We start from the raw sequence: 11,138 nt of genomic DNA, 5'->3' as shown, positions 1-11,138 counted from the left end.
ATGTCAAATCTTTCAACCAACATATAAAACCTAATTCTTTCCGTATGAAGGGCTTAGTGGACAGACCTTTTCCGCTAGCATAGAACAATTTTTGTATCAAGATAGACCTCAAGGAGGCCTTTCATACAATTCAAATACATCCAAATCACAGGAGACTTCTGAGTTTACTGTGGAAGGACGTCCTCTATCAGTGGACCGTCATGGTCGTCGGTCCTTCCAATGCCCCTTATACATTCACACGCCTTATGAAAGCCGTGATCTCTCACCTATGCTAGAAAGGGATCCGCTGTATAATCTACCTAGACAACCTGTTAGTGGTCCACTCAGACCAAGAAACCCTTTTGCTTCACAAAGAGTTAATTCTTTCTCTCCTCCAGAACCTAGGGTTTACTATAAACTTCGACAAGTTCATGTTAACACCTTTCCATTCAATTGTTTTTCTGTTTTTTTTGGCTGATACCCTTTCTTTATCGATAGCAATTCCCCCAGACAAGTGGAAAGACATTCAAGACTTTGTATCTTGACCCCTCAAGCACCATTTCTCGCTGAGAGACTTGGCCAGAGTTATAGGGAAAATAAGATCCTTAAACCCAGGATTTCTTCACACTCCCCTTGTCTGCATACACTCTCAGATCCTTCTTTCATCTCTCCTTCATCGGAGATGGACTTGGTCAGACAAAATCCTCTTAACCCACATAGTTCTCAAATAAATTCATAGCTCGATGGACCTTTCACTGCCATCTCCCAGACCTCTTCTACCTCCTCCACCACACATGGTTATCACATCAGATGCATCCCTTTCAGGCTGGGGAGCATTTACAAGAGACCAAGCGGTAAGGGGAAGATGGTCTGCTCAAGACTCAACAGCTCACATCAATCTCTTAGAGTTGAGGGCTGCCAGGTTAGCATTCTCCTCCATAGTTCCCCGAATTACCGGGACACCTCAGTCCTCCTCTGCCTAGACAACAGAACCGCGGTGTCCTACCTCAACAGGATGGGAGACACTCGATCTCTTATTCTCTGCCAAAAGGCAATAGACATCTGGAACTGGGTGGTGGAACGTTCCATCCTGCTGTCCGCAACATACGTCCCAGCTAACGAGATAGCCAATTCCTTATCCAGGAAAAAATTAACACTGAATTGGGTGTCTCTAAGACCAGAAGTTTTCCTCAGCATCGTGAAAACCCTTGGTCACCCGCAAATTGACCTGTTTGCAACTCCATCAAACACACAGGTTCCAACCTTCTGGTTCAAAATCTGGACTCTCCACATGGATGTGATGTCCTTTCCATGGACAGATCTGCTTCTCCCATATCCTTTTCCTACCCCAGCTGTTACTGAAAGTACTCCACAAGATCAAGGCAGACAGAGTACCTCAGCTTATCATAGTTTACCCCGTCTGGCCCTCCCAAGTTTGGTTTAGTTGATCACCCCCCTCCGCAAGGGACACAAGCTTCCCCGGGGCATGTTCAGAGATTGCTTCTAAGAGACTCCCGACCTTCTGCAGGAGCTTCCCCATTTCATGTGGATAGCGACATTACTCGGTTGCTGACCACCACTAACCTCTCGGCCTATTCAATATCCTTGATAAATGCTTCGCTTAGGCCCAGAACAAGATCAAGATACCAATCCATCATAGATGAGTTTATGTCTTGGCAGGCTTCTCAGAATCCACCTTTAGGTTCTTGTTCGGAGTCCAACTTAACACTGGACTTTCTGGCCACTAAGTTTGAGTCAGGCCTAGCTTCTGCCACCATACGGTCGTATGACTCAGCCCTAGCTCTTCTAATTCCAGGCCTCACAGAAAACAAGCTGTATTTTAGATTACTCAAAGGTATTTTCTTGTCTAGGCCACCATGCCGTGATACTCTTCTACCTGGGACATTAATCCTTTTTTGAACACTTAGCCACCATCCCATCAGATGCCAACATTTTGGATCTTTCAAGCAAACTGGGTTCACTGCTAGCACTGGCTTTCGCAGCTAGAGGAGCTGAGCTTTCTTTAATACACACTTCTGAACCCTGGATGATGACCACTCCAATGGATTTCCATATCATCCTAAAAGGGCACACAAAGACCAGCTCCATTCAAACCCCTTTGGTGGAGTTTGATCTAGTCAGAGACCAGCTAGGTGCAGATCTTTGCATAGTCGAGTGCTTATCCACTTATCTCCCACTAACAGCTCTGTGAAGAGATGATATCTCTAACCTTTTTATCACATGCCATAAGCTTTTCCATCCGGCCAGACCCTCTACAATCAGGATAGTTTCTGCCATGCAAAGCTCAGGGATAGACACCTCCATCTTCAAAGGACACTGCATCCGCGGTGCCACTGTCACTTCAGCAGCAGCTAGAGGCTTAACATTACAGTCCATAATACAGGCCGCATGTTGGTTGTCCACTCGTACCTTTGTTAAACATTATTGGAGGCCTTCTGATACCCAAAGGGTAGAATTCCTTAGAGCGACTGTAATACCCTGTTTATAACCATATTATGACCTGTTTATTGTAGAAGCAGTTTATAAGCATGATTGTTATAAGTTAATTTAAAAGGAACTCATGGAGACAGTAGACAAGATATAGTTCATAGGTGGTCTCCTTCACAGAAGGAAGTTATAATTAATTAGCAGTCTCCCTCATAGAGGGAAGCAATACAAACACGGTTAGACCCCTCATAGAGGGGAGTTGGTTTCAACTCATGCAGCAGCATTAAACCAACTGTATGGGCGCGAGCCTCAAGGGACTTTCCTATACTCCCTGAATGGGGGGTGCCCAGAATGGTGCTCTGCGGAGGAGCGGCGCGTGGATTGAGAGGGAAAGAGGAGAGCAGAGGAGGTTATAATAGGGGACCCGGAGAGAACCGTTGGGGAGTCCGTGAGGAGACTATGTAGCCAGTAGCTCTGGTGTGGTGGAGAGGGAGTCCCAGCAGCAACATCGAGGCGGTGGGCGGTCTGGCTGTGAGTAGCAGTGGCAGTAGCAGCGTAACTTCAACCTCCGCACCTCCCCCTGGGCTGGATGAAGGAGGCGCTCCCTGATTGAGATCGCTGTAGAGGCGGCCCCCATCAGTGACCGACACCTGCGGACGGAGATACCTGCCTGGTGGTTTTGAAGCGGTGAACAGGCAGGCAGGGAGGTGAAACCAGAGCTGCCTACTCAGGAGTGCTGTCTAAAGCATTCAGTGAGCTCGTCAGGAGAGGTAATGGTGACTGTTATAATAACACCTCATCATATACAGTAGCGACACCGGACAATTAGTATATTAGCCCCTACACGCCACTATATTGATCAATAACCTTCCTCGAACCCAATTTACTAAAATCACAAACTGACAGGAATTGCTATGTGCCAGATAGATGGGTGGTCTTTAGTTTGCCGGCTGTCGGGATCCCGGCGCACAGTATACCAGCGCCAGAATCCCGACAGCCGGCATACTGACACTTTTTCTCCCTCTAGGGGGTCCACGACCCCCCTGGAGGGAGAATAAATAGCGTGGTGAGCGCAGCGAACCCGCAAGGAGCTCATTTGCGCTCACCACGCTGTCGGTATGCCGGCGTCGGTATGCTGGTCGCCGGTAGCCCGGCCACCGGCATACCATACTATACCCCAGATAGATAGTTGGTCAAGAGGCTGAACCGACTGTATTAAGGCTTCATTATCCATATCCTTCCCCCAGTCGTAAGTTAGGGATTGGAAGTTATCTTGTGCATGTGTTTCTCTAGTGATAACATTGAAGTAGTGTTCAGCATGGATGGTGTAATGGTTAGCATTACTGCCTCACAAAACTCAGGTCATGGGTCTGATTCCCACCATGGCCCTAACTGTGTGGAGTTTGTATATTCTCCCCATGCTTGTATGAGTTTCCTCTGGGTACTCCGGTTTCCTCCCACAATCCAAAAATATACTGGTAGGTTAATTGGCTTCAAACAAAATTAACCCTAGCGTGAATGTGTACATGTGGTAGGGAATATAGATTGTAAGCTCTACTGAGGCAGCGACTGATGTGAATGGCCAAATATTGTCTGTAAAGCGCTTCGGAATATGTGTGCACTATATAAATAACTGGTCATAAATAATAACTAAAAATAGTGTGCACATTGGCTGCTGGATGGAGATGACATCACTACTGTACATGGGTGGTCATTCAGAGTTGTTCGCTCGCAAGCTGCTTTTAGCAGCTTTGCACGCGCTATGCCGCCGCCGCTTACTGGGAGTGAATCTTAGCTTATCAAAATTGCGAACGAAAGATTAGCAAAATTGCGAATAGACACTTCTTAGCAGTTTCTGAGTAGCTCCAGACTGCGATCAGTTCAGTGCTTGTCATTCCTGGTTTGACGTCACAAACACACCCAGCGTTCGCCCAGACACTCCCCCGTTTCTCCGGCCACTCCCGCGTTTTTCCCAGAAACGCCTGCGTTTTTTCGCACACACCCATAAAACGGCCAGTTTCTGCCCAGAAACACCCACTTGCTGTCAATCACATTACGATCATCAGAACGAAGAAAAATCCTCGTAATGCCGAGAGTAAAATACCTAACTGCATAGCAAATTTACTTGGCGCAGTTGCACTGCGGACATTGCGCATGCGCATTAGCGACTAATCGCTCCGTTGCGAAAGAAAAATAACGAGCGAACAATTCGGAATGAGGGCCATTACACGTAAGTAGGTTGCACCAAAAAAAATTTACAAGCTGACACCTGATGAGCTTTTAGGAGACAAACTGTTATGTGAATCTGATGTCCATTAAGTTGTTAATGGGTACATTACATTAATATAGTATTTTTTCTCTTTAATGTAAAGTTTTTGTTTCTTTGAGTTATTTGTTTCTCTCTTTTGGAAACAATTTAAGAAAGCTTGATTTTTATTTTCTTTCAAGATCAAATCAATATTATTTTGATCCGCTGCCACGGGGCTCCTGAAAGGCGTGGGGCCCATAGGCTGGTGCCTACTCTGCCTGTTTGGTAATCCAGCACTGACAGTCATTCTCTAATCAGGGCATCTGATTACTGAGCAGGTGGGTTTTCTGATATGAACTGGAACTGGGGCTCTTCATTAGAGCGCTTCAGTAAACTGGAACTAGATGGTTCAGCCTAAAAGATGCATTTTAAGACCTTGCGTCCATGGTACAGTATAGATTCAATAAATCACTTGAGAAAAGTAACGCTGCTTGCTGTCTTCAACGTAAGACTTTTTGTCAACAGCGAGCTCTGTGTAGCGGCAGATAACATCCCCAAGCCAATCTCTTGTACAGCACATGTGTAAGGACCGTGTGAAGGCGCATTGGTTCAGAGATCATGGGTTAGATATACTAAGTGATGGTTTTTGCAAATTGCGGTATCTTTTCAGTGGCAAACGCAGGATTTGCATGGGGGGGGGGGTTCCAGAACTGGGCGGAGCCAATCACGGGGGTGCGGACTGAGGTGACCCAGTAGATGCTGGGTCCGTAAAACTAGTGTGTCTGTGTGTGTGTATATATATATATACATACATATATCTACACACATATATATATATATATATACATATACATACACACACACACACACACACACACACACACACACACACACACACACACACACACACACACACACACACACACACATACATATACATAGCATATTAAACATGCATACATATACATATATATATATATATATATGTACACACACATACAGTACACATATATATATATATATATATATCATGTGTGTGTGTGTGTGTTTATATGTATGTATGTATATTGTATGTATGTATATACAGTACATGTGTATATATGTATGCACATGGATATATATGTACTATAATTAAAATAAAGTAAACTTTTATTGCACTTACAAGTGCCACCAGAAAGACAGCAGGCTGCAGAGGACACTAGACAGCCATTAATAATACTCATGCAGCTAAAAAAAAATAAAAAACATTTTTTTTTTTTAGTGGAGGGGGGTTTCTGGGTGCTCGGAAACCCACCCTGGGTGCGCTAATGCTTTTACCCCAAAAGTCAAACTGACAGAATGTTAATGCAGAACCATGCACAGAAGAATATTGGTGTTTTACATGTTGGAGTTAAAACCGTTGAAGATTGGTGGCCTAGTAAACCTATCCATATGAACCGTGTTTAGGTGGAGATTAAACAGCTGCTCTGACACCGAAGACATCCACCTCCATATTAAAGGAGAATAAAATGTAGGGATAAGGTAGCACTGTGCAGTCTATCAGGCAGCCCTGTCTCTAGAGGTAAATCCCAATGCCCCCAACAGTAGCTAGTGTGCATGTTGTGCTTCATTCCACCTGCAGCGACCATGTGACTTCTTTCACGGCAACTCGGCATTAACAGTCTGCTGACCACACATGTGGGCTGCCATTACTATGGTTTCCTTTCCCGGTAAATGGTGCAGAAATTCGGCCATAGGCTACAATGACTAACAGCTACCGTGACCTAGCTACTGAAGGGTCCCAGTCGTGCCGGGGGTCTTGTGCCACATGGCGTTGGGACGCTCAATCTATGAGGACACAGCGAGTCATCTCCAAAACACTATTTTCTCTATCGTCCTAGTGGATGCTGGGGTTCCTGAAAGGACCATGGGAATAGCGGCTCCGCAGGAGACAGGGCACAAAAAGTAAAGCTTTAGGATCAGGTGGTGTGCACTGGCTCCTCCCCCTATGACCCTCCTCCAAGCCTCAGTTAGATTTTTGTGCCCGGCCGAGAAGGGTGCAATCTAGGTGGCTCTCCTAAAGAGCTGCTTAGAAAAGTTTAGCTTAGGTTTTTTATTTTACAGTGAGTCCTGCTGGCAACAGGATCACTGCAACGAGGGACTTAGGGGAGAAGAAGTGAACTCACCTGCGTGCAGGATGGATTGGCTTCTTTGGCTACTGGACATTAGCTCCAGAGGGACGATCACAGGTACAGCCTGGATGGTCACCGGAGCCTCGCCGCCGGCCCCCTTGCAGATGCTGAAACGAGAAGAGGTCCAGACTCCTCAGTCTTCTTAAGGTAGCGCACAGCACTGCAGCTGTGCGCCATTTCCTCTCAGCACACTTCACACGGCAGTCACTGAGGGTGCAGGGTGCTGGGAGGGGGGCGCCCTGGGAGGCAAATGAAAACCTTTTTTGGCTAAAAATACCTCACATATAGCCTCCGGGGGCTATATGGAGATATTTAACCCCTGCCAGAATCCATTAAAGAGCGAGAGACGAGCCCGCCGAAAAAGGGGCGGGGCCTATCTCCTCAGCACACAGCGCCATTTTCCCTCACAGAAAGGCTGGAGGGAAGGCTCCCAGGCTCTCCCCTGCACTGCACTACAGAAACAGGGTTAAAACAGAGAGGGGGGGCACTAATTTGGCGTTAGAAATATATAAAAGATGCTATAAGGGAAAACACTTATATAAGGTTGTCCCTATATAATTATAGCGTTTTTGGTGTGTGCTGGCAAACTCTCCCTCTGTCTCTCCAAAGGGCTAGTGGGTCCTGTCCTCTATCAGAGCATTCCCTGTGTGTGTGCTGTGTGTCGGTACGTGTGTGTCGACATGTATTAGGACGATGTTGGTGAGGAGGCGGAGCAATTGCCTGTAATGGTGATGTCACTCTCTAGGGAGTCGACACCGGAATGGATGGCTTATTTAGGGAATTACGTGATAATGTCAACACGCTGCAAGGTCGGTTGACGACATGAGACGGCCGACAAACAATTAGTACCGGTCCAGACGTCTCAGAAACACCGTCAGGGGTTTTTAAAACGCCCGTTTACTTTAGTCGGTCGACACAGACACAGACACGGACACTGAATCCAGTGTCGACGGTGAATAAACAAACGTATTCCTTATTAGGGCCACACGTTAAGGGCAATGAAGGAGGTGTTACATATTTCTGATACTACAAGTACCACAAAAGAGGGTATTATGTGGGATGTGAAAAAACTACCGTAGTTTTTCCTGAATCAGATAAATTAAATGAAGTGTGTGATGATGCGTGGGTTCCCCCCGATAGAAAATTATGGGCGGTATACCCTTTCCCGCCAGAAGTTAGGGCGCGTTGGGAAACACCCCTTAGGGTGGATAAGGCGCTCACACGCTTATCAAAACAAGTGGCGGTACCGTCTATAGATAGGGCCGTCCTCAAGGAGCCAGCTGACAGGAGGCTGGAAAATATCATAAAAAGTATATACACACATACTGGTGTTATACTGCGACCAGCGAACGCCTCAGCCTGGATGTGCAGAGCTGGGGTGGCTTGGTCGGATTCCCTGACTAAAAATATTGATACCCTTGACAGGGACAGTATTTTATTGACTATAGAGCATTTAAAGGATGCATTTTCTATATATGCGAGATGCACAGAGGGATATTTGCACTCTGGCATCAAGAGTAAGTGCGATGTCCATATCTGCCAGAAGATGTTTATGGACACGACAGTGGTCAGGTGATGCAGATTCCAAACGGCACAAAGGTGTATTGCCGTATAAAGGAAGAGGAGTTATTTGGGGTCGGTCCATCGGACCTGGTGGCCACGGCAACTGCTGGAAAATCCACCGTTTTTTACCCTAAGTCACATCTCTGCAGAAAAAGACACCATCTTTTCAGCCTCAGTCCTTTCGTCCCTATAAGAGTCATATCTGCCCAGGGATAGAGGAAAGGGAAGAAGACTGCAGCAGGCAGCCCATTCCCAGGAACAGAAGCGTTCCACCGCTTCTGCCAAGCTCTCAGCATGACGCTGGGACCGTACAGGACCCCTGGATCCTACATGTAGTATCCCAGGGGTACAGATTGGAATGTCGAGACGTTTCCCCTTCGCAGGCTCCTGAAGTCTGGTTTACCAAGGTCTCCCTCCGACAAGGAGGCAGTATGGGAAACAATTCACAAGCTGTATTCCCAGCAGGTGATAATCAAATTACCCCTCCTACAACAAGAAAAGGGGTATTATTTCACATTATATTGTGGTACTGAAGCCAGAAGGCTAGGTGAGACCTATTCTAAATCTAAAAAAATTTGAACACTTACAAAGGTTCAAATCAAGATGGAGTCACTCAGAGCAGTGATAACGAACCAGGAAGAAGGGGACTATATAGTGTCCCGAGACATCAGGGATGCTTACCTCCATGTCCCAAATTTGCCCTTCTCACTAAGGGTACCTCAGGTTCGTGGTACAGAACTGTCACTATCAGTTTCAGATGCTGCCGTTTGGATTGTCCACGGCACCCCGAGTCTTTACCAAGGTAATGGCCGAAATGATGATTCTTCTTCGAAGAAAAAGCGTCTTAATTATCCCTTACTTGGACGATCTCCTGATAAGGGCAAAGTCCAGGGAACAGTTGGAGGTCGGAGTAGCACTATCTCGGATACTGCTACAACAGCACGGGTGGATTCTAAATATTCCAAAATCGCAGCTGATCCCGACGACAAGTCTGCTGTGCCTAGGGATGATTCTGGACACAGTCCAGAAAAAGGTGTTTCTCCCGGAAGAGAAAGCCAGGGAGTTATCCGAGCTAGTCAGGAACCTCCTAAAATCAGTGCATCATTGCACAAGGGTCCTGGTAAAAATGGTGACTTCCTACGAAGCAATTCCATTCGGCAGATTTCACGCAAAAATTTTTTCAGTGGGATCTGCTGGACAAATGGTCCGGATCGCATCTTCAGATGCATCAGCGGATAACCCTATATCCAAGGACAAGGGTGTCTCTCCTGTGGTGGTTGCAGAGTGCTCATCTTCTAGAGGGCCGCAGATTCGGCATTCAGGATTGGATGCTGGTGACCACGGAGGCCAGCCCGAGAGGCTGGGGAGCAGTCACACAAGGAAAAAAATTTCCAGGGAGTGTGATCAAGTCTGGAGACTTTTCTCCACATAAATATACTGGAGCTAAGGGTAAATTTATAATACTCTAAGCTTAGCAAGACCTCTGCTTCAAGGTCAGCCGGTATTGATCCAGTGGGAAAAACATCACGGCAGTCGCCCACGTAAATAGACAGGGCGGCACAAGAAGCAGGAGGGCAATGGCAAAAACTGCAAGGACTTTTCGCTGGGCGGAAAATCATGTGATAGCACTGTCAGCAGTGTTTCATTCCGGGAATGGAAGCTGGGAAGCAGACTTCCTCAGGACCTCCACCCGGCAGAGTGGAAACTTCATCGGGAAGTTTTCCACATGATTGTAAACCGTTGGGAAATACCAAAGGTGGACATGATGGCGTCCCGTCTGAACAAAAAACGGGACAGGTATTGCACCAGGTTAAGAGACCCTCAGGCAATAGCTGTGGACGTTCTGGTAACACCGTGGATGTACCAGTCGGTGTATGTGTTCCATCCTCTGCTTCTCATACCTAAGGTACTGAGAATTATAAGACGTAGAGGAGTAAGAACTATACTCATGGCTCCGGATTGGCCAAGAAGGACTTGGTACCCGGAACTTCAAGAGATGCTCACAGAGGACTTATGGCCTCTGCCGCTAAGAAGGGACTTGTTTCAGCAAGTACCATGTCTGTTCCAAGACTTACCGCAGCTGCGTTTGACGGCATGGCGGTGGAACGCCGGATCCTAAGGGAAAAAGGCATTCCGGAAGAGGTCATTCCTACCCTGGTCAAAGCCAGAAAGGAGGTGACCGCACAACATTATCACCACATGTGGCAAAAATATGTTGCGTGGTGTGAGGCCAGAAAGGCCCCACGAAGAAATTTCAACTCGGTCGATTCCTGCATTTCCTGCAAACAGGAGTGTCTATGGGCCTCAAATTGGGGTCCATTAAGGTTCAAAATTCGGCCCTGTCGATTTTCTTCCAGAAAGAATTGGCTTCAGTTCCTGAAGTCCAGAAGTTTGTCAAGGGAGTATTGCATATACAACCCCCTTTTGTGCCTCCAGTGGCACTGTGGGATCTCAACGTAGTTCTGGGATTCCTCAAATCACATTGGTTTAAAACCAGTCAAATCTGTGGATTTGAAGCATCTCACATGAAAAGTGACCATGCTCTTGGCCCTGGCCTGGACCAGGCGAGTGTCAAATTGGTGGTTTTTTCTCAAAAAAGCCCATATCTGTTTGTCCATTCGGACAGGGCAGAGCTGCGGACTCGTCCCCAGTTCTCTCCCTAAGGTGGTGTCAGTGTTTCACCTGAACCAGCTTATTGTGGTGCCTTGCACCTACTAGGGACTTGGAGG

Source organism: Pseudophryne corroboree, chromosome 7, assembly GCF_028390025.1.
Source record: "Pseudophryne corroboree isolate aPseCor3 chromosome 7, aPseCor3.hap2, whole genome shotgun sequence".
NCBI lineage: Eukaryota > Metazoa > Chordata > Amphibia > Anura > Myobatrachidae > Pseudophryne > Pseudophryne corroboree.
The sequence above is the reverse complement of the archived record's forward strand: the minus strand, read 5'-3'. Positions refer to the sequence as shown.